The sequence below is a fragment of the Balearica regulorum genome, chromosome 4 (assembly GCF_011004875.1).
Source record: "Balearica regulorum gibbericeps isolate bBalReg1 chromosome 4, bBalReg1.pri, whole genome shotgun sequence".
Taxonomy (NCBI): Eukaryota; Metazoa; Chordata; class Aves; order Gruiformes; family Gruidae; genus Balearica; species Balearica regulorum.
In genome coordinates this window covers 39,351,638-39,379,301 of record NC_046187.1, presented here as the reverse complement: position 1 = coordinate 39,379,301, position 27,664 = coordinate 39,351,638, and positions in this window count along the sequence as shown.

Here is a 27,664-nt window from a genome sequence, read left to right as displayed (position 1 = left end):
TTCAGCCTCGGGGCAGGTGTCTGAGTGATATTCTTAAAACATCTTTTTGCAACCTTAAACAAAACTTGAAACACAATCAGGAGACATAATAATATGAACACAATGGTTTGAACATCCCAAGAATAATCAAAATTTTCAAAAGCTGCTGCAACTAACCTATAGGGAAAAAGGGGAATGAAAGAGCAGGAGTAAGTATCCCCCTCTGTCTTCCCTGTGGATTGAATGCGATTATTAATTGATTCAAAGAGATATCCAAGGCATGGGCATGACAGCAAAACCCGATACAAGTACCAAATTAAACTCATAATCATTGATGTTATCATATCATAAGTTGATATCACACAATACAGCAACATGAGAACCTGGACCCCTCTCCCAGAGGTGATAAACAGCAACATTGCAAGGAATGCATACAGCACGTAGGGGTTTAGATACCACAGCCACGTGATGAAATAAAACACCATTGTGACCACCGGCTATTTAAAATAATACAATAAATACTTATAACAACTTTGTTTTAACACACTAGGGGCAGATCTGTCATTATCTCAACCCTTCGGGCCCCACGTTGGGCGCCAAAAAGGACTGTCGTGGTTTTACCCCAGCCGGCAGCTGAGCACCACGCAGCCGCTTGTTCACTTCCCCCCCCCCCCCCCCCCTCAGTGGGATGGGGAGGAGGATGGGAAGGAAAAAGACAAGACCTGGTGGGTTGGTATAAGGACAGTTTACTAGGATTGCAAAGGGAGAGGGGAAGACAAGACAAAACAAAACAAAACAGTACTTAACAGAATATACGAAACTGGTGATACAGAATGCAGTTTCTCACCCGAGGACCATACAACTCAGACCGCACGCTCAGACCTGCCCCGAAACCAGACTGTCCCCGAGCCACGCGTCCTGAAGCTGCTGCTGCCCCTCCCTGGCTAGCCCCCTTTTATGCTGAGCATGATGTCACATGGTATGGAATACCCCCTTTGGCTCGTTTGGGTCACCTGTACTGTCTATGTCCCCTCCCAACTCCTTGTGCACCCCCAGCCGTCCCGCTGGCAGGGCAGTGCGAGGAGCAGAAAAGGCCTTGGCCCCGCGTAAACACTGCTCAACAACAGGTCCATAGAACAAAAACATCTCTATATTATCAATGCTGTCTCCAGCACAAATCCAAAACATATCCCCACACTAGCTACTATGAAGAAAAATCAATCCTCTCAGCTGAAACCAGGACAATATGCAACTGTGGGCTTCCACACAAGAAAAAGTCTGATTCTTCCAGCTTACATTTAAAAAACCCCATTTAAAAAAAAAAAAAAATCAGAATCCTTCAGTGCTTAATCTGAAGGAAAGACATGGTTAAAAACCCAAACATTCCCAAGGTTAATATTATGTTGCACTATGCTAATTATTTTCTTACTTTCGAGGAGACCTCAGCTTTATTTAAGAACTTGTATTTAACATATGGCTGTGTATTTGTATTTATGTGCAATATATGGAACCATACTACTATTGTGAGTATACGTGCAGAGCACGAAGCTCATATGATCAAACTAGATATGCAAAGGTGAGTGTTTCTTCCTCGAGATACTTGACAAAATGCTGCTAGGCAGAGTTAATGGATCCTTCAGCCATGTACCTACTGAAGAAAAATAAAAGGCAGGAGATTGCATATGTCCTCCCCTTTTTGGGTGTGAGGAAGTAATAGATTCAGATTCAAGCAGAAAAATGGATTACTAAAAAGCTGTAGTTTCTGAAATGAAAATGGATGTATTATATGAACACTGTGAAGTTAGAGAATAAACATTTCCCTTTTTACATTATTTTGATCTAATTCTGATTAGTCTAATATTCCCAGAGAATGTTAATATCCAGGTATTATAGAAGGAGGAGAGATGACTGAACTAATGGACCTTCTTTTTGGAAATTCACAGAAAACTATAAATTCGTGCACACACACAAAAGCAAGAAAGGTGTTTTTCAGTATAGAGATGAGAAAGAGTGCTCCTGGTTGTTACATTTTATAGGTCTTCATTCTATTCAGGTTCAAATAATGGAAAAGTATTAAAAATAAAATCTGACCACTGAATTATCAGGAGCGTTGGATTAAAAAAAAAAAAAAAAAGCTTTTTTGGCAATCTGTGTTTTTATTTTTTTCCCTTTCTATTATGGTTTTTAATAAGGTTGTAGGATTAGTGACTGGGGTGTATCCAGAATATATGTATAACACTGGGACTTCAGTAAATTACTTCATATTGCCTCACAGCAACTGATTTGAAAAAAACAAACCAAACCAAAACAAAAACAACTAATCAAAATTGGTTTTTACTGTAGCGCTAGCCCACGAGCTCTAGACTGGTTACAAGACAAAGCCTGCTGATGAATGGATGCGTGCTGAATTGCAAGGAGAAGGCTAGCAGTTATTTTTGTGCGGGCAGTACTTACTCATGCCGGGACTGAATGTAGTTCATTGTTTCTTCAGCCTTTTAAGATAACAACGACCAAATGAACATAATAAATCCTGGTCCTTTTGTTGAAAATTGTCTGAATCATAAAGGCACCTTCACTGTTGGGCTGGGTTTGGCAGTCTCAACAGAGTATAGGAAGGAAAACAAAACTGTTTCCTCAGTCGGTCCCTCCAGGTTGGGAATATGGGTGAGGTGTGCTGAGTGGGCAGAGACGGGGTCTGCGGTTTTATTGCTTGACTCAGAGACATCAAACTGGTTTGCAGTAGTTTTGTAACATGGACTTTTCTTTCTGGTTGTTTCCTCTGTTTCATGAGGTTACATCGAGAGGGGGAGGATTAAAACACCTGACATTAGCTATCTAGCTGCAAGTGTCTACACTCCTGTGGCAAGAGACAGAGATCTAGGCAAGGCAGTCAAGGGAACTGCTCAGTTCACCCTGAAGTAAATGCTGGGTTTCTTTCAGTAGTGATGCACTGAGTAGGTCTTCGTTGTAACCGGAGTTTAGGCACTGCACACATCGTCATCTGTGTTTATATATCATCCTCTGTGAACTGAATCCCAACCCCTTTTTCTTAGATGCTGTTGTGAAACAAACAAAATGCTTGGCAGAAATATGTTTGTCTGACAAATGTGCACTATTCCTAGATTGGGACCTGGCTGTACTTTCCTGGAGCATAGCCTGGAGAATCGTATTCACAGCCTATGTGATTAAAGTACAGGCGTTAATATTGATAGCATTACGGAAAATATTTCAAAGCTTTGGGACTCCCTCCTCTGAAGCTGAGAGCCTTTCATCTCTATCCTCAGTTTGTCTGTCACAGAAGCCAAGATACTATATATCCAAATGCATCACTGAAACACTTGTGAGTTAGAAATAACCACGGAGTCATCTGTGGTTCACTATCACTAGTGGCTACAGACATCCTACTCCCAAAACCAGGACCAAAAGAGGACTATGATTTGGAGAAAAACTGCAAGTTCTCACGTATGGTCAGACTAATCCCACCACTATAAATGACAAAGGTGATTTACAGGATTAGATTGTTTTCTACCCTTTGCCAGAAAGAATGGCAAAACCACGTGCAGCAGAACTCTTTTGCATAAATAACAGTGATCAGCCACCAAAACTAAGCACCAATTGCTCACAAATATAGGTGAACTATGATATGATTTCATCACATGTTGAACCAGGTGCAAAATAAACACCTACTTTATTGCTCTACTTGTGTCCTTTTCAATTTACTTCAAGATAAGAATTCTTGAAAAATATTTGTCAAAAATTTGACAAATCCATGTTCTTTCTGGCAATAAAAGACAAACTTTGCCATTTCATATTAGAGGAAATCTGATTAGAAAGTAGATATCTTCTCTGAATCCTGAAGAAACTAGTACAAGATGCCAAAAGACTTTCAGCTCTGGTCCCATCTCAGGCTTCCAGTTCCTCACTAGTAAGTAGTAAGCATCAAGTTTGAGCAAGACATTAAATCAACAATCAGAGTCCAGCCTCAGGCACAGAACAGAGATTACATTAGTGGTATTAAACTGTGACCTACTTGCAAGTTCCTGGCCATGGTAAGAACTTGCTCAAAGTATTGCTGTCTGTGCTGGTTTTAACACAGTGAATTACAAAATATTTCTGACTTTCCTTTGCAACACAGGGGAAATAGATGGGTTCATTCTCGCCAGCTGAACACAAATTTTGCTGGTGAATACCTGCTGTTCCCCTTTCAAAGTATTCAGGGTGACACCTTAAAAGTGATTGTATTATTTCAGCTGTAGTAGTTGATCTAAAGACAAATATTTTCTCGTCTTATAGTCCCATGTAACTAATACCCTTACACCATTACAATCATGCTACTCCAGCACTATACTACTTAATGGTCAGTAGGCATTTGCATATTATTCCTGTTTCTCTTCAATATCTCTACGTGATACCTACCAGATTTTGAAGAGACAACTGGAATGCTGAAAGAGATATAATCTAGAGCGTGTATTTCAGTGACATCATTACCTGTATAGCTCACTTTCATCTGATTGAATTACCACTATGTTTACAGAGTTATAAATTAACTCTTAGGCTGCAATTTTATGAAGCAGGATGAAGGAGGCAGTTTAAGCACTTTGTGCCCTTTTTCACACACTACAGTACACAAGGCATCTACTGAGCTTTCAGGTATGACAGTACCTACAAGAAACCCAGTCCCTGCTGCGGCAGCAGCCCTGAGCCCTATGTTTACAAGCCTGAAAATCTTTCGAGCTGGTATCAAATCACACTCTCGCTAGAAAGAAAAGGTTCTGCTCACTTTGCCAATATCCTTTCCCTACTCCTGGCCATGTAGTCCCATAGTTTATTTTGTGCCAGCTCTAAAAACCTGCTGAATTTCTGTGTCCATGTAACTCATTAAAATAGAGGCCATCGTACAACACTGTGCAAAAATCAGGTAGCTTTCTGTCAGGTTAATGAAGTAAATTAGGACAGTGAAGGATTTCAAAGTGCTGAGGAGAGAAGGCAGGACACACTGGCTTTCAGCAGTAGGGCGGTGAGGAGGGGGAAGGCAGGGAAGGAGGAAGGAGGGAAGAGGAGAAATAGGGAGGACGTAGGAGGGAGTGAAGCCGCTTCCTTTTGGCAGCAGCAAGCTGTTACATTTGCTCCGCTGTCTGTGGAAGTGCAGTCTGATATAATAAGCAGAGGGCTCAAAATAATAGGCAGACTCTGCTCAGACAGGGAAACACTAAAAATTTGGATAGCCCGTTACATACCCTCCACTGCTTCTTGTTGCCAAGTTCTGCTACCTCAGGTAGCCATTTCCCTGGAGCAGGGCAGGAAGCCCGTGACCTCTGTGAAGGCTTTGATGACTGATACTGACTTCATGATCCCCTGTGTTGATCTTAACGAGAAATGTGCAAAGGGAGTTGTGTCAAATCTGAAGACAGACATTGTAATCATCCACCCATCCAGTAAAAACTGAACATATATGCAATATAAAGTGCATTCAGCTGTTTTGCTAGGATATATAGATATTTCTTGATGGAGTGGAACAGCTATAAGAAAAGTATTTGTGAAATGCTTAATAAACATGGCACTTTACTTGAAAATGAATGCCGGATAGATGTTTCTGGTATGGACAGCTGTGTGTGATATTAGGCCAATGGCATCACTGTTAATGGCTGCTAGCAGGTTATACGCATTTCTTGTCTCTGATATCTTCACTGTATTTCTTTTTTTCCTTTCTGACATCAGTAATAATATTGCCTTAATTTCTGCTGTTAAAAAGGTAAAGGCTGCTCCTAAGCCTGATTTGGGGTGATTTTTTTTTTAAATTTTACTCATCATGACAAAATTATACTTAAAAGGTTGGAAAGATGCAAGATTTATTAACTGCAGTTTCAGAATTTCTAAGGAAAATCACAAGTGCCTATTATCCTTAGGCTAATGATAAGCAGTAAATAAAACTTTTGTAGACTCTATTGCATCTTAGATGAGGAAACTCACAGATTTTGGAATAAAAATAAAAATTAATTACTATACATCTGTTCTTCCCTATGCAAGACACAAAGATATATCAATAACATGTTAATCTTTCCTTGTTTAAAAGTGATATCAGACATAAAAATAAAAATTGGGATAAAGGTTTATTGAAAAAGAAAATACCGTTCCAAAACATGTCTTCTGTTAATGGCTTACATTCAGACACTTCAGATAAAACTTCAGCATAATCATAAGAAAAAAACCATGTATAGTAATTATACAAAACCAAACATACATTTCTGAAAGTCAGTAGTGTGGTAGACAGCAAAATGTACCCAGACTTATTTAGTATGTGTATGATGCTATCTGTCCTGTATGAGGGAGAACAGGAAAGCAAATTTTCTCTGAAAACAAATTAGATAAATCTGAGGCCTCACTACCATGGAATTAGATGGTATTAGTTTGCAAACTTTTACCACTGTAGGCATGAGAGATTTTTGAAAGGGAACAAAAAATGTAAATAGCATGAGAAGTCACATTTGCTTGATTCCAATTAGAACAACAAGTGAAACAGAACTGCATAGCTATCAACAATAGAAAACAGCAAGTCATGCTAAAGTCTCACCTTACTTAAAGCAAACCTCTAAACTAGTCACACTACAAGTAATCATTGAGATAGACTTCTATCAGACAATCTCTCAGGTATATATCATACAGAATCATTAAAGCTTGTTGTGTGGGTGGGGTTTGGGTTGGGGTTTTTTTGTTTGTTTGTTTGTTTTTTAAATTTGGTATTGATCAACTCTGGCATATTGCATTAAACAGTTTTAATCAGTTTTGCATAGGATGGGTAGCAGTAACTACATTTTGTGAGTGGCCTTTCATAGCTACTCTGTCATAGCCATACTGTTTTCTACACCTTGAGTAGTTTGAAGTTGAAAATAGTTATCAGGGTAGTTGGAAAGGGGCCAGTTGTGAAAAAGCAGACCTTTCACATCTTGGAAACTTTAAAATTAAAATGTCACTTGGAGATCTTCAGAGTCAGGTTTTCTTTAGCCCTAGCAAGGGTTTTGTATCACAATTTGGGACTTAACACTTCAGTTCTAGTTAGACCTTCTTCAGGAGCAGGTTTCAATTTTGAGACATTCACAAATATTACAAGGAGTGATTTTATTTTTTTTTTGTATTGGTAAGAGTTGTATCTAAAAGTCAGTGTATACCTACTAGAAAAAAATCCTTGTTCTGCGACAGTTTCCTCACTGACAGATGCTTTTGATGGCTGTCAGTTGGCCATTCCTTAATCCACTCAGTGTGGGTTGTACTGATATTTCATAGTAGTCATTATTAAATCAGCTCAGCTTTCTTACAATAGATTACAGATTGGTCCCTGAACCATCTGCAGCTGTGTATGTGAATGTATAAGCTGGTGGGTGCCTATTTATAAACAAGGCAGCAACTTGATGATGGTTCAGAAAGGAAGAGGAGCTAGAAAAAGAGTGTGGCTTCTAAATGTCTGGGAAAAACAATGGTTGTTTTGTGTGGTGCATCTCAGCCAGCCTGTGGGTCACACTGGGCCAGCACTGCACTCGAGCGTCAGCGCTGCAAGTGCTGCAGCAAGCTTCCAAAACAGAGTCCCTCCAGAATTTTCTCTTTTTGAATGGGATTATACTAACTGCACTTAAATAAGAACTGTCTGCTATAAACAACCTGTTGGTTATTTTTATATATATATGGTTTTATTATATCAATGTGGTCAGTTTTCAGATTAAAATTCTCAGCCTTTAGGGGGAAAAAACCCACAGCCAGAAGTAATTATTTTATACATATTTGTTGCTAATATGCGGAGAACAGAATACTGTTTGAATTTCAAGGACTTCTTATGCCTCAACTATTTGACTAAGAGTCTAGTTTTCATAACAGGAAAACTTTACCTATTCATATTTCTTCATCTCTCCTACTTTCTTGAGAAGTTGATGCTTCAAAAGAAGGATTATATGATGTTAATAATAAAAAGTCCTCCTACTTTATATTGTATCAAAATTATATCCTTTCCACCTCTAAATTGCTTTTAAAAACAGTTTTGCCTGCAAATTTTCCATGAAAAGAATTTTTTAAAAGACTGGTATTAATAAGATATTTGGTTATATAAAAGTTTGAATATGTCACATTTCACAAATTTAGACATACTCTTATAATTCCTGTGATGTATACCTCAAAGACATTTGTTTTAAAGCAATAAATGTATTCATTTTTACTCACTGAGAAATGTACAAAAGACTCTTTAAAGTAATATAGGTTTCAAGTTTAGAGTTACTTATTATGGCACTTAACATGGATGTAATATGGAGGTAATCAGCTAAAATTTCCTGTCTTCTAGAGAAAATGATAAATAAGTGGCATAACAGTGACTTACGCTGATGATGTAAAAGATACTGTGTGTGTTTACACACTATTTTTTAAATGAAACGGAAGGTGATATGGTACATGGCATTACAGAATTAGTCAAAGTTACTTTATTTCCTCTATTTTTACTATTTCATTGCCGGGTTTTTTTACCAGGAGGACTTTTTTCTTTACTTGTTAAAGTTCATATACTGTATTGTCTGTAAGTTTAATGAGATTTCTATTTGCTATTTGTATTTTTTTTAATCTGCAAGGACCAAGATTTTCAAGTTTCAAAGGCATCAGATTTTGTGAAGACAGTAAGAGTATGGATGTCAATGACCTCTGCAGTGTCCAGAATCCTTCTTCTAAAAGTAAAAGCTTTTATTCTGAATCACAGCCCACTCTTCCTGTCAACTGCATTGACCACAAAGCGAAATCTCAGCTATGAAAACATGGCCCTCCTTTCCTTCAGAATTGGACCAGATGTTGCCAGATTGGTGCTTCTGGGTGCCTTGATTCAGTAAATTTACATTCTTATTCAGTGTCTCTCTCAGCAATTTTTTTTATTTTTTTTTTTTTCCCCTGAAACAAATTTGTAAGGCTTTTCTAGCTCAGGAGAAATTTCCCTGCAGTTGCTGAAACTTCCTTGTTTCACCCATTCTCAGCATGTTTGACTTCCCACATGAATTCATACACTGGCTCCTGGCAGCTTCATCCCATGAATCAATTTGTGGAGACTGGATATTTCCTGAAAAACAAATTGATTGTGCTTTCCACTATCTCTGCTTTAGCCTCCTGAGCATTCAAACTGCCTTTTTACTCTCAGCTCAAATCTTACATTTGTAACCAGGAGGTGTGCAGTCCCTGGGAACCACGATGTGATTTCTGCCTCCCCTACCTCTGCCACAGAGCACTCAGGTTCATACCTGATCTTCACAGAAGGTGAAAAAACCTCTGAAGGTTTCCTGTGTTCTTAAAAATTTGCCCCAGTTTTGTATCTTTACAAACTGCCAACAACTTGTTTCTATATTTTCATTATACAATTATTTTGAATGAGCTACCTCTGAGTACCAACCTCCGGTCACTGAGAGTAGAAGGACATTTATTTCCATCTCCTCCAGTACTAATACTACAAGTTGGAGGGAAACTATATTGACTTTATCTAATCAACCCAGAAAGGGGTTAGAAGGACTTTTTAAATGTTTTTTTCCCCTTTGAAATTCACTATACTTTTCAGGAACCATGGTTCTTTCACTTTTTTTTAGGAGTAGAAATTCTACCTCTATTCTTCACTAATTATCAATAATATGAAATCTAAATGTGATGAGATGTGATTATGTAAGTTCAATTTACTCTTCTATGTTGAAGTGGACCTCAGAATAAAAGATTAATACATTGAAAAGGAAAACTTGAGCAGAGAGTTACAAATGTAAGGAAGATGATGATTGTAAGAAACTGGCTGATGTTTTGTTCATGGCTTGATGCAGTGAAGTTATTAAGAAATTGCTATATTATGGAACTACTATCTGGCTGTGTAACTTTTACTAGGCAGGCGTGTACCATATTCCCACTAGGCCAAGGACAATGGAGCATCACAAATCTTAACAACCATGTCCTGACCAGAGCAAGAACAAGAGGAAAGAAATCTCTCTTTTACCTTTCTGTGCGCATACCACCACTTAATAGCATGTATGTCTTTGAATATTTGCCCAGAAGATACAGACTTTTCCACGTCTCTTTTCCCAAGATACTAACCTAAAAATGTCAAAGGTTATAGAAGAGCATATTTAACACGGTCAATCTTCTGTTAGCAGTTAATCAGGTGAATGACACTTTAACCTGATTTCACTTTGACTGTCTTCTGTTCCACACTCCAGTGACAAGGCTTTTTTTCTTGTTCAGAAGTAGCTGATCTGATGCAATCTGGTCCACTGTGGTAGAGCAGGTCATAATCAATCAAAGTGTGCTTAATGAAAGCAAAAATAAATAGAAGGATTATTTACTTACTGGAGAAAAACCTTTTTACAATTGTAAAGGTAATAAATAGGAGTCTGAAATACTTTTTGTACTCTTTCTTCCTTTCGTGTAGATAATTTTTCATTAGACTGGAGGGTCTAGGAGATTTTATTTTAGTCCCATCAGATTGTCAGTACCACAAAACCAGTTTCTAATCGACATTGATTGCAGGGAAGAGACCTGTCTGCTCAATCATGAGGCATGGATCAGCTTAGGATCTCTACATGAATAGGAAGGCATTTACTTGACAGCTCCGTTTCCAAGGGTAAATTGCCGATAGCTGTAGTGCTCTGTAAAGGCACTAGAGAGTTTGGGAGTCTCTTTCTCTCTCTCTCTCTCTTTTCATTTTTCCCTCCAGTGCTTTGTTCAAAATTAGTCATTCTTCCTGATGGAAAAAAGGTAAATCTGGCTGTAACTTTAGTTTGCATTAGTGGTTCCAGCATAGCTGGACTGATCCCATTTGTGGTCTACATTTACAAAATTTAATGTTCAATGCGTTGTATATCTGTCACCTCAGCTTTCTCCTCTTTCTTGTGAGCTAGGTGATGGTGGTTTTGTTAATAGTCTTGGGTATGAGGTGTAGAGAATATTACACATTGTATAGAAGTGTTACACATAGAAGATGCTTATCTTTGTGAAAGTTAGGAGAAATGGAGATAAAAAAGTTCCTGTTTAATAACTTACTGGGAATTGTATGTTGTGCTTCAACGAAAAACCCAATAAAGGAGACGACATCAACCAGCAGTCTGTATAAGACAAGATTTGACCAGATCTGACTTCCCTTGAGGCCACTCACATTTCTCAGCCTCCCCAAATACTTGAGGACCTGAGAGACCACAGCCAGCCCAAATCACCCACCTCTAGGCTCAGCAGGAGAGGGATGAGGGTCCCTGCTGAGATCCCAAAAGCAAAAGAGCCACATCAATGAATATAAATCAACTTCACCTCTCCTGACCCTAATGTTTGTAGTCTGGAGCCAGCTCTGCTGGTGGTAATGGAAGGATCTCTGCCTGATTCTTCACTCTATGTAAATATGATCTGAGGCCAATTGTGAATTTTAGCCTTCATCTTCTAATGCTGCTTTTCCCCATAAGTACAGTAATACAACCCTCTTTTCTCAGCTGGTGGTCTGAAAAGAGTTTGTGAGAGAGAGACTACCACATATGTTTTCTACAGCCCCAGACAGAATGGAGCTCTAATATGGTATGCACTACCATGACTTCAATACTACTGACACCCTGCTCATCCGTCACCTGGGATGTGTCACAACAACACAGGCAATAAATATCTAACTTAACTGAGTAAGACCCAAAACACCTAAGGAAATTTCCTGACCTCAGTGATAGAAGTATATTCTCAGCTAATGTTTTCTTCCCAAATACAATTTACAGGAAGTGGCATATCAGCTACAAAACACTACTGTGTTCACTTTGAAAGGCAAATAGTTGAAGCTGTATTGTAAACAGAGGGGTACCAAAATGCAGCAATCACATAATACATTACATGCAGTATTATTAATCAGCCACAGTTGGAAAAAAAACCCACTAAATTCATTCTTAATGTAACACTATTAAATAAATCAGGGGAAAACAAATACTTATAAGCAGAATAAAATAATCTAAATCATCTGTTTCACACAAAAGACAATCCAAGCTAATGGACAGTGTTTTCCAGCACTCTGTAAAGAGAGGATAAAAAAATGTGAAGAGGAATAAGGCTACAAGCTCTGTCAGATGGCTTGTTTGTGTTGCCCTTCTCATATTGATGTGCAATAATTGTTGATCATTGTAGCCTGGATAGCAAAATAAAAACCTAAACAAAACACTGGATACAGCTCCTTGTCTAATTCTTTAGCATAGTTTCAGTGTATGAAAGCTGATGATTGCTGCTCATGAATTTCAGTGATCTTTTCCATTCTTGGCTTCAAAGAGAAAGAACATCTGGGACCAAATTACTTTGTGCCAAATAAGCTTCCTGAGTTTTGGTGTTTAATTATATTTAATTTTCATTGCTTTGCTCTTACAAGCTATCCTGCCTTTTAGTCTCTTGTCATAGGATTGTGATTGCAGTAGTGGAGTATAGCTTCATTTGAGAAATATGGTTTGTGGTTTCTTCTAGGGATCATGCTACCATCTTCATCATGTCTGTTTCCTCTGGGTACTAAGAAAGAATTGCCAATCATTGCAATATCTGCACAAATGTCCCTTATTCACCATCTGAACTAACCATTAGATGATATCCAACTGCTCAGTGATAAGGTCAAAAAATAAATGGAGACTCCAGCTTCCAGGAAAGCAACACATCCAATTCTTCTAGATTAACTTATCATTAACTTGATATGCTGTGTACCTAGTGTTCTGCATATATGTCTTCTTAGAATAATTACAAAGTGTATCTGATGTTGGAGAACCTTTTGCCCTCCTCCAAATTGCCCACAAACAATAAACACTGTGCATGGAGTTACCAACTCAGTGATGTAGCCCTGACTGGCCTTAACTGATTTAGTTGAGGAAAAGAGATACCAAGTATGTCGCCAATGGACATGGACATCACATACTAATGGGCCTGTATTCTGTTGTGCCATGTGGACACAACAATTTTGCTTCTGATGCTAAGAAAGAGGAAACGGTATCTGCTCCTTCAAAGAAGATGTAAATAGGTGAATGAAAGCATTCACCCTGGACAACTCATCTGCAGACCCTCAGTCTGACCATATGACTACATACCAAATACATTCTCAGCGAAAAGCCACTTTAGAGGAGCATAGACCTCAAAATGTGGACAAGGCTAGTACACTCTTTTGGCTAACAGAACTGGCATTCAGTTCAGTCTTAGAGGTTCCAGCTGGCACGTCCTTTTGGGGCAGTACTACACGTATAGGCCCAGAGGGAATACCGGTACTGACATTCAGAACACCTTAGGCAATTTTCTTGGTCCAGTTTGAGTTTAGGACATTCATGTGCACACTTGCTACAATGGAGGAAGAAGGATTCAGAATGAGTTCACCAAAACATATTCTTACTATGTTGTACAAAACTCCCTAATCCTTACTCTTTTTTTTTTTTATAACCTCTTGAGATTTAAAGGGGTGTCAGACCTTATATTTCACTGACATGCACAGCCAATTAATAGTCTCAGAGCTATTACTCTACATTCACCTAGTTTTCATTAATCAGATTCATCCCATTAGCACAGTTTACATTTTTTTCATACCCATAAAATTCAGTAAGTAGCTTACATCTTTACTCTTAATGAAACAGTGATTTCAAAGAAAGTGGTATTTTAAAGTGGTGCTACAATGATTCATGGATTTATAAGTTTAGTTTCTGAATCTTTAGTTATTTAAATCTTTAATTGACTTTAAATAGACAAGAATCACTGCACAGTACACTACTCTTCTCTCCAGATTAATATATGAGAAAAAACTGGCTATTTCTTTTTGAAATTACGTGATTAGCAATAGTTAGTACTCTGTTTGTTTCATAAGTGTCAGAAGCACCAAAGAAACTACTTAAAATATGAATGTCTTCTTGCTTTTATGTTCTTATTAGTCTCTGCAAACACCAACATACTATATGATCTGAGAACCGGAATCAAAGACTGGTGAGACAAATGGGATGTTTTCCATCCAGCAGAGATAAGAGAACTCAAGTTTCCAATTAATCTTACAATTTCATGTGTCATTTTTTTGAGTAATATAATACTATTTAACATTACACCTCTGATGAAAGTGCTAAGAGAGCTCCTGCAATACATATGTCACCCATTACTGATTGCAAGCTCCACTTACTGTTAAATCAACTAATATTTGTGTTAGTTATCTCGTTCCTTTCCTTTACAAATGCTATATATTTTTCATAAACAAGAAAAAGATTTAGGGATATCAACTCATACCAGTGTAAACTGGGACAATATACCAGCTTTCCTTAAACGAGATGGACTCCATATTCTTCTGCCTTTAACTTACTCAACCCCACATTAAAAGACCAGAAGACAACCTAATTGTTATCGACATTGTGAGAGTGGCAGAGAAAGAAAATGTCTTGAAAAAGGCCATACTCTCCTTTGTATGCCTTCCATTTTATTTTTTTTAATATATTAATGCTATCAGCAAATTGGTGAAATAATTTTTTCTAGTTTGCCATGGCTTAAAGGCCACTCCTAAGATTAATTCAGGAACACAGATGAAAGGTATCAAAAGTCAAAGGAAGCCATGACATTTTACGTTGTAACTACAGCTGAGAGCTTTAAGGAAAAAGTTCCTTAGAAAATGGCTTGCCAGTTTGTATCTGCACGATAGCAGGAGCAGGTGTATGTTTGACAGTAGCGGGAAATCTTTCAAGCTTCTTACTGTTGCATGCACTGCTGCTTGCCATTAGGCCCTACTTGCAGTCTGCAAAACAGAGGATATTTCAAGAATATGAAGTGAATGTTAGAAGATATATGCCTCTGTCATAGCATCTGTGGGGAGAGTTCAACACGTTGTATTTTTAGTCCCGAAGACGAAGAGGTGCCTGCAGGGGCATAGAGGAGATTGAATATCAATTGAGAAAAGTTACTTTATTAGCACTTCTTCAGTATAACAGAAAAGTAAAATTAATGAATTAAGAGAAAAAGGCAGTGACAGTCCCTTAAGGGGTACAGCAGCTTGTGTGAATGAGTCATATCACTTAGGGGAGCAGGAGTCTGGATGTACATTCATTCTCTTTATCTTTGCACAAAGAAGTGACAAAATACAAAAGGGAGATTATTCTGCAGAGGTAAAAAGAATACCAGAACCCACAGGACTGCATATATTTTTTTTCAGAAAGGACAGTTCAGAGGAAAAATTGCTACCAACTAGTTGTTCTTTTTCTTTTATTATGCTACTTTATGGAAATGTAAGTGAGCAGTATAGCCTGCCAATTTAGCATCATAAATAGTGTGAAGATTCAGAGTTGGAGATAACCTTGTTATCTTGCTCTGTCTTCCTGTGCTCATTTCAAATCTCATTAAAATGTGTCATGACTAGGAAAGAAAAAAGTCCAGTTTATACCCAGTTCTCTCTTTTTTTTTTTTTTTTTCTTGTTCATATTTTTTGGTTTATTTTCCTGGAGAGATCCAGCCAGAATACATATGCTTAAAAAAAATAATTTTTTTTTTTTTTTAAATTCACTTTTATGCTTCTCCTTCATTTGTCTGCTTTCTTCTTGTTGTTCTTGTACTTATCACAGTCCTATATCTTTAGCCCATTAGAGGTCTGGGTAGAGGGAAGTGGGCAAACTGCATTGCTGCAGAGCTGTGGCTCCCAAGCCACCCGTTGTCCGGAGCTCTAGGGAATCCCGTGCCATACAGCAGGGTGACACACCTTGTCTCTGCTTTTGACCAAGGTTTGCCTTTCGCTTTGAGTCACACACAGGCTGTTGTGTAAAAAGCAGTCGTTTGACCCACACTTGATCCCATTACATAATGAGAATTCACATCCACTGCAGGAACTGCTCGGAACCAACTAAGGCAGAGGTGGGGGTGCTGTGGCCCTGGGTGTATCTGAATTACGCTTTTTGGAGATGATAGTGAAAAAAATTACAGTCATGGATACAATATTAGATAGAGCTGTGAAGGCTGCCGCAGGAGGGCTGGACTGTGTTGGCAACTTACAATTTTTTCTGTGCCTTGAGACAAAGTAGAGAGGGGAAAAAAGACTACTGCCTTCAATTTGTATATTAATGGGAAGGTGTTTTATGTTTCAAATCTCCTTCAGGAAATTCCAAGGGAGTGATACTACATTTTGCATTAGCTGATTTCAGTTGAAAGTCCTATGAGTGCTAAACCACTTGCATGTTTAACCCATGCAGTGCTGTGTTCATTACAAAGAATATAAAGGGGAAGAGGTATTCTCATGTACAGATATATACTGATCTGTATTTCACAGAATGATTTGAAACCTGTGATGATTCTAAGAATATACTTTTGGAGGGAAAAATAGCTGTTTTTTTCTTTCAATAGCAAGATACTACAAATCAAACACAGATTTTATTTTTTCTTCTCTTTAGAATTTCCCTGAGGCTTATTGCAATGAACGGTTTCATGTCCTTTGACTTTAGTAGCAGGACACTGAAGCCTGCAGATCGCTTGCCTGGCTGGCTAGATAATTCTGTTCTACCGCTGCCCTTGTCCTTACATACAGTATATTCTCAAAGTGCTGGTATCGATTCTATTTTTAGTATATGAAGCCTATGATATATGGGCAAGGCCATGTAATTCCACAATCTCTCCCCTCTAGTGACATTTTGTTCTGATCTGCAGAATTTGACTGATTTTGGAGACAACTTTCTCCTGCTACTGCCTGCAGGCATGCTATCAGAACCTGCTGTCTCAAAAGTGAGCAGTCACCCAAGTAAGGTGAGCAAACCCCACTCAAAATCTCCCTTCTCCAAACACAGGGACAAAGACAGAAGCAAAGAGGCGGCAGAGGGGGAACCAAACTTCTTTGCAGTGGGGAAGAGGCAGGGAAAGAACACACGACCTCTAACTGCCCAGTACTCTCTGCTCTTTACAAATCAAAGACCATCCCCAAAATTGCCACTCAGACACTCATTTCCTTCCCTGGTCTCAACATCACCAGTCAAAACAGTCCTATGGCACTATGTTCCCTGCCAAATATTCCTGTCCCTTTCACTTTCAGCTGCCTCTGGAAATGTTTAATGTGGCACTGCAAAATGACTGGTAAAAAATTCAACAGCATTATTTACTATGGTACTTTGATGTTTTATTGAATGAAACCATCTGCTCGGGAATATTTCCCAATGTTGTGGGCTAGATCTAGAATTTACAGCTTCAATATAGCTTGTCTGAGGGAGTTTCGCAGCAGAAATGCCACCCAATGTATCACAAATATGTGAGACTCTGGATAAGAGGAATATTGAGAAAGTACCTATTGCCTACTCTCCCATAAACAGAGTCAACTGACTTCTTGATGGTAAAGATTCAAAACAGTTGCAATTTTTTTTTTCTCTCCAGCCTGATAGCTGTGCTCTATGTGCTCTGTAAATTTGTGATTGAGGATATTTCCTAAATGACTTCAATGGCTCACAGAATATCAAGTGTATACTGGTGGCTGATGGCAAAATGCACTGTAGGCAGATTTATGGGCGTCCGATGAAGATATCAGTAGCAGACAGAAGATGTAACAAGGTGGCATTTCATTTACTTTGTCTTTTATACTGAAATAAATGGGAGTTTTATAATGAGAAGAATAAATTTTGGCCTCTCCAGCTTCTGAATTACTTGTTGCTTTGAGGTGAAATGGGAGGCAGCTGCTGATAGAAGTCAGCTTTTAGATTTATTCTGAGGGTTTTGGAATTTTAGGAATGTATTTTAGAACAGTTCAGATATGAACATAATTAGCTAAATTACATAAATAATTAATTTTTTCCTTGATCTGTGGTTGCAGCCTGGGCCTGCCTCATCAAAGTACTTTTTAAATACTTCATCAACAATTGCTTGGACTTCCAAGAGCAAGGAGAAACTTTGAGCTGGAGAGCTGAAAGGATGCTTTAGTTATCCTTTTACTCTATCTCCAAACAAGACTTTTCATGAGCAGTAGTCTGAAAATATGCCTTTTAAGGATTTATACAGATTTTTTTTTTTCTGAATATGCTCAAGTTAAATTGATGTATTCTGCATTATGTGCAATGAGATGGACACAGTCTCAAAGACTTCTATTTTCAGAAATGCCCGTGTACTTAAGACACTGAGAAGGTTTATAGGATCTGATACAGGAAAGTCCTTTGACCCAAGTTCTCTGCCTACCATCCTGACCATGAATACCTTAACCAAAAAATGTATTTCCTGCTGAGTCACAATACCTTAACAGATTAGTAAAAACAAATGCCATGCTGTGTGAGTATTTAGCTGATACATTATATATAGTCACATACTTGCTACTGTAGCTGCGAAGCTAACTAGGTAACTGGTTTGGAATAGGAGATGATGAGTGTTTTCCCTGGAAACTGATCCATAAAAGAACAGTGTGAAGGTATAACGGTGCATGGGCACTGCAATTACGACCCCCAGATAAAGGCTCTACCTGCTATTCAAACACCCAAATAGCCGAGCAAGGACCAAACAGCTTTGTACTGGGCCTCTTCTCCAAATTGGCTATGCCCATGGAAGTGTTAGCAGGGATTCTGTAGGGCAAAGAAGTCAGCAATAGCCAGTTTTTTTCTGAAATTTGTTTAGGAACGAACTACTAAAAAATTCAGCCTCAGTCCACGTGCAGCATGAAGCTGAGTTTTTCCCAGATCACAGTTACAGAGAGGATTCACCATCTACAAAGAGGAAGCCAGAGGCTGTAGCAGCATTAAAAAAGTTAGGCCGAATTCCCGCTCAGAGCAGAGATAATTTTGAAATCACAGTTTGGTGGCTCAGGGCTCCTCTTTTACAGCTTTGAAAATTTCCAAGGATGATGCTGTGCAGTCATAGTGTCCATGGCACCCAGAGGCCCAGAAGTTTCCCTCCCATCTCCCCAGCCCCCCATAATGTAGCACTAACGTGACTTTTTGAGATGCAGATCCTAGAACGCATGACATTTTAATGACAATTTACTTAATTGCTGAAATCCCCCTCCCTTTTTTGTTTTTTTATTCTTTTCTGGGTGGACCCAGCAGCTCACTCTTCTGTAACCCTACAGTTCACAATGGGAATTTAGCAGCAATATTACTTTACCTTTAGGAGTTCTAGCACTTTGTTACCTCACCCACATCCCTTTCATCCCACCGCCTTACCTCCACAAGCCACTCCATCAATAGCGCAAATTAAACAGTCTGTGGCACCTCACTGTGGTTTGGAGCCATTAAAATAATCCTGAGAAGATTCCTTGTGTCAGGTCAATTCACACTTGTGGTGTCATACAGGGGCTACATGACTTGTGATAAATGAAAATGAGATGGAGGGGGGGACCAAATACATCCTATTGTAGAATTAGGTTATTCCAGTAATTGTAAGAAATTAAATTCATATACATTTAGTTTAGAGTGTCTTTTTAATGACTTAATTCCAAAGAGGTCTTTTTGTCAGCTTTGTTTTAGAATGTTTTAAGTAACAAGTCCATATTTTTAAATCACTTTCTAAAATTAATTTTAAATTAGTAAGTTTGTTACATTTTACTTTTGCCCTGATTTTGCCTTTCTAGCTTGGGAATTTGAACAAGAACAAGATCATATACTCAAACCTACCTGTCTCCTTCCTCAGGCTGAGATTTCTCACGATGTTAACATGGTTCAGAAGTGGAGCTCTCAGGAGAACACATGTTAAATGCTTTGGCAAACCTGAATTTCTGCCCATGATTATGTGCTGCCAGTTTCAATTTCAGCTTGAATTTTTTCTTTCTTGTTGGTTTAAAAGGAAAGATTCCTACATGATAGTGATGGTGATGTTTTAGGATGTGGGATATTAATGTAAACAAGACAATAGAGTGTGCACTATGCAGTGTACATTTTTGTACACTGATACTTGAGCAAGATCGCTATACAAAGTTCATGTTCAAAAGTAATTTATGAACCAACAGAGGAAAACTGTTTGTGTAGTCATTCAAAGATGTATTAAACTAACTGGTTAGTAAAAATAGAATAGTAGACACGATATTTTTCAGGCAAATGTGAAGCTGAAAGCATTCCTTTAAAATATGCTAAATATAATCCAGAAGCAATTCAAAACTAAATGAGGATATTTGCTTTAATAGAGGAAACACTGAAAAAAAATGTTCGATTGTATGTGTATATATACAGAAGAAGCACTTCAATCAAATTATATCTATATAGAGGTGAATTTGAGATTCCATCTCTAACAGACATAGGAGCACTTAATAAGTGTTTAATCAAAACAACTAGATAATATTATCTCACTCTCTGGAATATCAGACTTGGTCTACAGTGCCTAACGTTTGAATCTTTGGGTTTGATCATCTCTTCTATATTTAAATGGAAAACTTTTACTATTTTAGGGAAATAATTTATATTTGTTTACTTTGGAATACAAACAACTTCTCACTTAATAAATATCAAAATTCATTTATGAATAAAAACTATATACAATATTCATAATATAGTTTTGTAAGTCAGAATTATGTCTGTTTTAGTTAAATACATATTTATTTTATGAAACTATGGTAAAAAAAAATCACCTTGGCTCAATTATGAAATATTAATATATTTGCAAATTGTGCCCACATAGCTATTAAATTATTCTTTTTTCTTATTTAATGTATTAATAATGATTGCCTACTTATTTGAAATTATTTCCACCTAGAGTTTGCTTTAAAAAGCAATAATATTCCGTAAGACCTGCTACAATAGGAAATAGCATCAAACATTATGTGTATTTATGTACTTATTTTATACATTAAGGATTCTGTAACATTTGTGAAATATCCATTTACCATCTGCCCACCTACATAAAATTGCTTTTAGTATTAAATTGTTGGTCATAAGCTATTAGGATCTGAAGAAAAGATACACTAGAAAAATCCAGAGTGACCAGAAATGAACCTGTGTATTAACTGTGGAAAAATTATCCTGGCAGCTGAGTTGAACTGTTGAATCACTATGAAAACCAGGGAAATTGTGGAATATATCATAAAAACCATTAAAAGTTAAAGAGTTTTGAATTATTATTCTAATTTCACTACTCAAGAATCTCAAGGGGAAAACAATGAAGACACTACCAAGCAAATATCTTGGGGGTTTTTTTGTTTGGTTTTTTTATTCCTTGGAGACTATTTTGTGGGGCAGAAACATGGTATCATTACTAATATCTTTAAAGCCAAGTAGCAAACTCAGAAAACATCTCTTTTGTATAGGCAAGCTCTTTAGGTAACCCCTTATACTAGGAATGTCCTTTAAACTTATGAAAGAGACAACTTGGTTGACTTAAGGTTGCTTCTTTCTCACGAAGCAGGGCAGGAAGAATTACCTGTTCATGTGTTTCCCCCCAAAGGCCAGGGGTTAGATTACTCATCTAGGATAGATTAGGCTATATTTAAATTTCTCATATGCCTGATGAGTTAGATCTGTAGCCATTATTTCCCAAGAGTTTACTTAAATCACAATACTTTAGTGTGATTATAGAGACATAGGGGAAATTTGCGATTCGCCAAAACTGCCCTGATTTACTTATGAATAATTAAAGATTCATTGGACCAAGTGAGAGGCTGACTTTTTTATCTGCTAATCAAGGAATGCACTTGAGGGTCAAAGATCCTCATTTCAGTTCCCAAGTTAATTTTGTAAGTATGTGTAAATTTTAACAATTGTATGAAGGAGGAACTTGAATCCAGGTTTTTCTTCTCAGGTGAATTAGAGCTTTTTACTCTAGGTGGCGATTTAATTATTGCTTGAAAAGTGAAAACAACATCATCAGAAGAGATGAAGAGAGGATTTCTGAATATTCTCTAACCCAATGACTAAGCTTTTCTGTAGGTTATGAAAAACATATTTGAGATGCCTAGAGAAAGCACATAGTTATCTCATTTTCCCAACCACTTTTTGTGAGGAACTCGGTCTTTCAGGTGTACTGACAGAAGTCTAACACTGACCTGTGTCAAATTTTAGCTTCACTGAAAAGTGACTCCTTAGCTTTCATATTGCCTGATTACGATTTTTGCAAGAAAAGTGAAAGTGGTCTTTTTGTTTCAACTCAAAATGGTTTCATCAATGCTGTTAGTACGTGGAAGATCACAGCAGAATCAAAAGAGGATGTTGCAAAATTTTGGAGATGAAGCAAGCTTTGTATTAATGAACGGATATCTCCAATGAGCAACATTTATGCTTTGTTACAGAAATACGTATTTTCAGTTCAGCAAAGAACACATGGTGTTCACGCCAAAAAGACAACTCCTGACTACTCCTACCAGGTGCAGGGACAGATGGGACGTGGGAAGGCAGAATGACAGGACTCCTATTTTTTTTTTTTTTCATGTTGAATTGTCAGCTGTCCCATGTGGCAAAAGATTTGAAGCCATGCTGTGCCGTAGAGAAGACCAATACTGTCAAACTGAGTTATAAACAATACCTAATATACAGAACGAGAAACTAACATTTAGATAGCTGTACCAGGGCTGATGTGGCTCCATAAATGGAGCTCAGCTCTCCATTGTCTTTCTGACAGCCATAGCTGTTTCTTAGCACTATGTTTACCCATCAGTCTGAGCTGTGCTATAAGAGAATTTAAAATAATATTTCATGTTTATATATTAAAATTTATATTTTTATGGACATGGGAGAATCTCATGACAAAAGTTACACATAATTTCTTATATCCCATTCAAACTAGTGTAAAAATATATCTTCCTCAACTCCCAAACATTTCTACCAAGTTACTTTTCAGAGGATGCTGCTCATTCTAATTAATTAGTTTTCCACAGAAACTCATTGTTCCCATGCTTTTACTGTTTAAAACTTACTTTATCAGAAAATGAAAATCATCATATGGAGACTAAAGAATTCATTCCAAGAATGTGAGAAACACATCTCACTGCACTATAGCATTCCTGCATGAATAATTTATCTCCCTTGATTACAATGCCATCACAGCTGTATTGAGCTTCATGCTGCCACGGCCAGACTGTTACCAGCACCCAAGCAACTACTTTAAAGCTAGTTCAGATAGGGCTACATGGTACTGGAGGGTACACAAAGACTTACCACGCACTGAGTTCTGTGCTGGTGCCTTGGTAGCTGGAGACATGATCACAACCAAGGTAGCTGCAGCCTTACAGATAACAGGGTTCTCAGGAGGATCCTAACAACTGCCCTTTCTCATGAAATCAGTGTGAAGACAGGTAGGAAACAGCAGGATGGTATGACTGCAGCTTATCTCAATTGAGAATGTGTTTTGTAATGCCAGATCTATCTAAGCACATATTTATATGTAAATCTAAATCTATTAAGAACAATCTTATTAATGTAAAGTGTTCATCTAGTTCTTCATCTCAGTAATACTTCACATGTTTTTTTCCTTTATTATTTGACTTTGCGATGCAAAAGGATTTCACATTAAAATGCCATTCCAAATAGTCGTCAGTGTAGAGGAAAGCATTCTGATAACCTAAGGAAATATGACTTTCTTCCCTCAGAGTCCATTCAGGAAACATTGTTGTGATTCTCTAATGTAGGTGAGATCCAAATAGAACTGACAAGTGCTAAACATAGTGTATGTATGTGACTAGTAAGTGAGGTAGTGTAATCACTACCTAATAATGAGGTAGTGTAATCCTATGATGACTTAAGGAATGTAGGTGCTTGGAGTGTGAAACACTGTAGATATGATCATGCTAGGCAAGTGGAATGGTATTCTAGATAATTCTTCATATATACATGGATTAACATTTGTTGTAAATGACATCTATTTATATGTGTTTATATTTTGTTGATATATCACATTCTTGCCAAAGAAGAAATAAATTTTCTTTTGTCTTTGTTATTATTTCTGTAAGAACCCTATGCATAATTCTTTCAAAACTGTTACAGTCAGATCAAACATTTCTATTTCACATTTCTAACAAGTAGAATTTTTGTTACAAATCTTGCCTCTTTCTAAAGATGTGAACATACCCTATGTTTTGTATATACAATTCCTATATTATATAGTTGTGTATGTATGTCACCTATGAACTGCTTTAAAGCATGAAGATTTGATAGTTTTCTTTCAGTACGATCATATTATTTTGTGCTATGTCTTAGCTAGAACAATGTTGCACAGGACTTTGGTGAAGATGGTTTGGAAAGGATGCTTTGGAAAAGATCACAGTTCCTTTCTGCACAAGGACAGACAGGCTGTCAGGGTGGAGATTCATGATGATTATTTCATAATTCCAGAAGTATAAAAGTATGTAATCATGCAGACTCCCTCAGCTGTTAACTAAATATTGTGAGAGATGTAGTCAGAATTTAAAGAGTGATGGTAAAAGAAATAGTGCTTTATCTGAGAAAATATAAAGTACTCGACGAGACCACATACAACTCTGACTGCGTTGAGATCGTGCCCATTTAAGAGTGATGGGGTTTTGTTTGTATCTTTCACCATTCCTTTTCTGCCTTTGTGCTCGTAGAAAATACTTGAAAGAATCTACAGTTTGACAAAGCTTTGCACAACCTGGATGTATTGCTGTCTTTAATTTACTGGCAACCCATCCTCAGGTCATTCTCTAATACCCTGTAAGCTGCTTTTGGGTTTTAGCTTATTGCGTTTGAATTTAGTGTACACACAGATGCAGAGCTAGGATCCCTACCTATAACACAGTCAAACTACAGTAATATTTTCTTTAAAATTACTCTTCCAACTACTCGGGTTGCCAGCCAATTATTGTAGTATTGCAGATGAGAGACAGAAAGGTTGACAAATTATTATTTATTGAGACTTTGTGGTCCATGGGGTGGAAACGGTTGTAAATTCATTGGCTTACTCATCTGTAACTCACTTCCTACTTGTCTGTAACTATCATACTACTAAAGATTAGATAACTATTAAACTGTATTGGCATGTTCTGGCCTAAAATTTGTATGGAGTTTGTGCAACCTGTGCTTTTACAGTATCACGAGGCTTCGAGAGCTACATTAACTGAAACTGCCACTTGCATGGAATTATTTGTGGTTATTACAATGTTTTGTTTAAGTGTGTAGAGGCAAATGTTTTTCTGGGGATGGAAGTCTCTATCTGTGCACAGCTGAGTCATAGAAAGGATTCTTCAATCCAGAAGGTCACCAAATGAAGACAGGAAACAGTTTTCTTACCAATCATCCACAACATCTGCAGAAGTTAAAGTTTCTGGTATGATTTCTGAGTGTGTGAAATTTTCAGAAAGACACTTTAAAAAAAAGCTCTTTTTTACCTTCAAGTTACAAGCTATTCCATGCATATTCTCTGCAGTGTTTTGCATCTACAAGCTAGACGTATGACTCCAAGGCAGGGGTGATTCACAGACTGAGCAAGGCCATTCCCCGCAGAAAAATAAGGCAGAATTAAACATCTGAGAATGACATTCTGTATGATTGCATGAGTATGATCACATGTAAGCCAGATAATACACATTTAAGAAATGAATATGTGTCAAATGCCACATCTTTTTCCAATGTGAAGATCCCACATGAGGCATTTTGGACTGCCTTATGGGAGCACCCACGTAAGTGTATTCACTAAGGCAGTGTTTCCTGAACAGTTACTGTGCCTGTAATCAGTGCTCATGATGTTTACTTTAGCAATAGAGTTGACATCTGCTTTAAACTGCTGGTAACATTTCACTTCTTACAAGTAGGACATAAATATAAAAGTTGATGTGAAGATGCCCTCATTTTTGGACAACCTGCCAACTCAGAGGATAAAAAAAACCAGACAAGACAAAAGGTGGTGGAGCTTTTGAAAAGTCTGATAACCACTTTGGTAGACTTTAGATTGTCTATATTTACACACTCTTTTGCAATACCCTTCCAAAAACCTACTTCATGTTGAATATTGTCAGTCACATCTAGCAAAATAGGTACTTACTGTCGTTTGCCTATGTACAAAGGTCTGTCCATTAATAAAGTCTTTTAAACCAGTAGGATGATTCTGATGAAGGCTACTTTTCTTGGAACAAAGTTGAAACTGATGTGCTGAAATGTCTTGATGTTTCATTTAAAGAAGGGAATGAGTGTTATTTGTACAGTGGATGCTAGTTCTTCTATTGAACAATGCTATAGACATATGCTGAAGCTTCATCATCTAAATAAATTCCTTTTGAATTAATTTTCAGTCAACTGTTAGGTTATCTATGAGCTGAAGGAATAAAGTATATGTGTCTGCTGAGAACTGCTTTGGTAAAAGTTTTCCTCACAGCCAGTGAGCTTTTAGGATACTTTTCTAGATTTTTGTCTGTCTTTTCTCTGCCCAGAAACAATGGTCTTTCCTTTGTTAATTTAGTTCACTCTATGTCTAAACAATATTTATTTACAGTGTTATACAATATTATTAAATATTCAATTTATTTTAAAACTTCCTGCATTTTTAGTTCCTAAATTTTGTCTTGATGACACATGACTTTTTTCAACAGTGGTAGATACTTTAAATATTGTTCTTTCCCTTGCCTTCTTTTTCACCCCATATTGTGTGCTGATGCCCTCAGTACAGGTCTCCCCATACACAAGAAACTTCCTTTACCCCTACATTACTTTGTTTAGAAACTTATGAACAAATTATAGTAAGTATAGTGGATTAGCACATAAGTTAGTGTAAAAAGCTGCTGCTTTCAATTTGGACTTTGAAGTGCATATTTGGCTATTATGTTCTAGTGCTTTAGAAACATGAGGCAGTCAGATGTTCTCCATGAACAGCTGTGGAAGTTGGGATTAATAGGCTCCATTTGAATGTAATGAGAACTAATTTGTTTGGTTTTTTAAATCAACGTACAAAACTCCTCTTTCTACTACAGCTATAATTTTCCACGTATCCAGGACTGACCCAATGTGCTGCCTCAGCTCCTTGCTGCTTTTCCAGCTGAGACTGACAAGGACCCAGGCATCACGTTCTCTGAGTGAGCTTACTCCTTTTATAATTCTCAGGCCACAGGCATCTATTGTAATTGCGATCACTCTAGTTTTTAGATTTCTGCTGGAGAAAGTAAATGTAAACCCACCTGCTCTTTACATACCATTTGGGGTACTGGCTTCATAGGCAGAAAATTTGGGTTCAATTAGTTCCTCAAACTGATGAAAGGAGTTGGTTGGATTGGCTGTGCAGCACTCAGCAAAGGTTTCAGGGTGTGAGATACGGATTAGGTTAATGTAATTTCGCAGGCTGGAAGGTTTTGGAAACCTGCATTTTATTTCTTTTCCCTCTCACTCTGTCTCCATCTCCCACTCTGCAGTGCCACATATGGTCTTTGTTTTTTTCCAGAGATTTTTTCTAGCTGTACTTACTAGATGTCATCCTTTAAAAAAAAAAAGAAAAAAAAAATCACTCAAATGCTTCTGGCATAAATATTCACAGCACAACATGTAGATTGAGATAAATAAATAAAATCTTGCTACATCTGCTACTGATTTCGACTGAAATTGTAAGGTGCTTAGTTTTACTTGAAACTGCAACAATACACCGGGTGCAAATGATGAACCCGACATTATGACAGTGATAAATAACCAAAGATGTTGCCATCTAATTGATTTCTGTGCTTTGGTAAAACTACAGACATTCTGCTAAATCATCTATGTAGTTCTGAGTAATGTAAATATAAAGAACAGATCCAGTGTTAACAGCCCTTCCTATCAGTCTCATGTGGAGTCTGCAAACTGAGGCTCACACATAGAGGAGCATGCACATATTTCCCTTG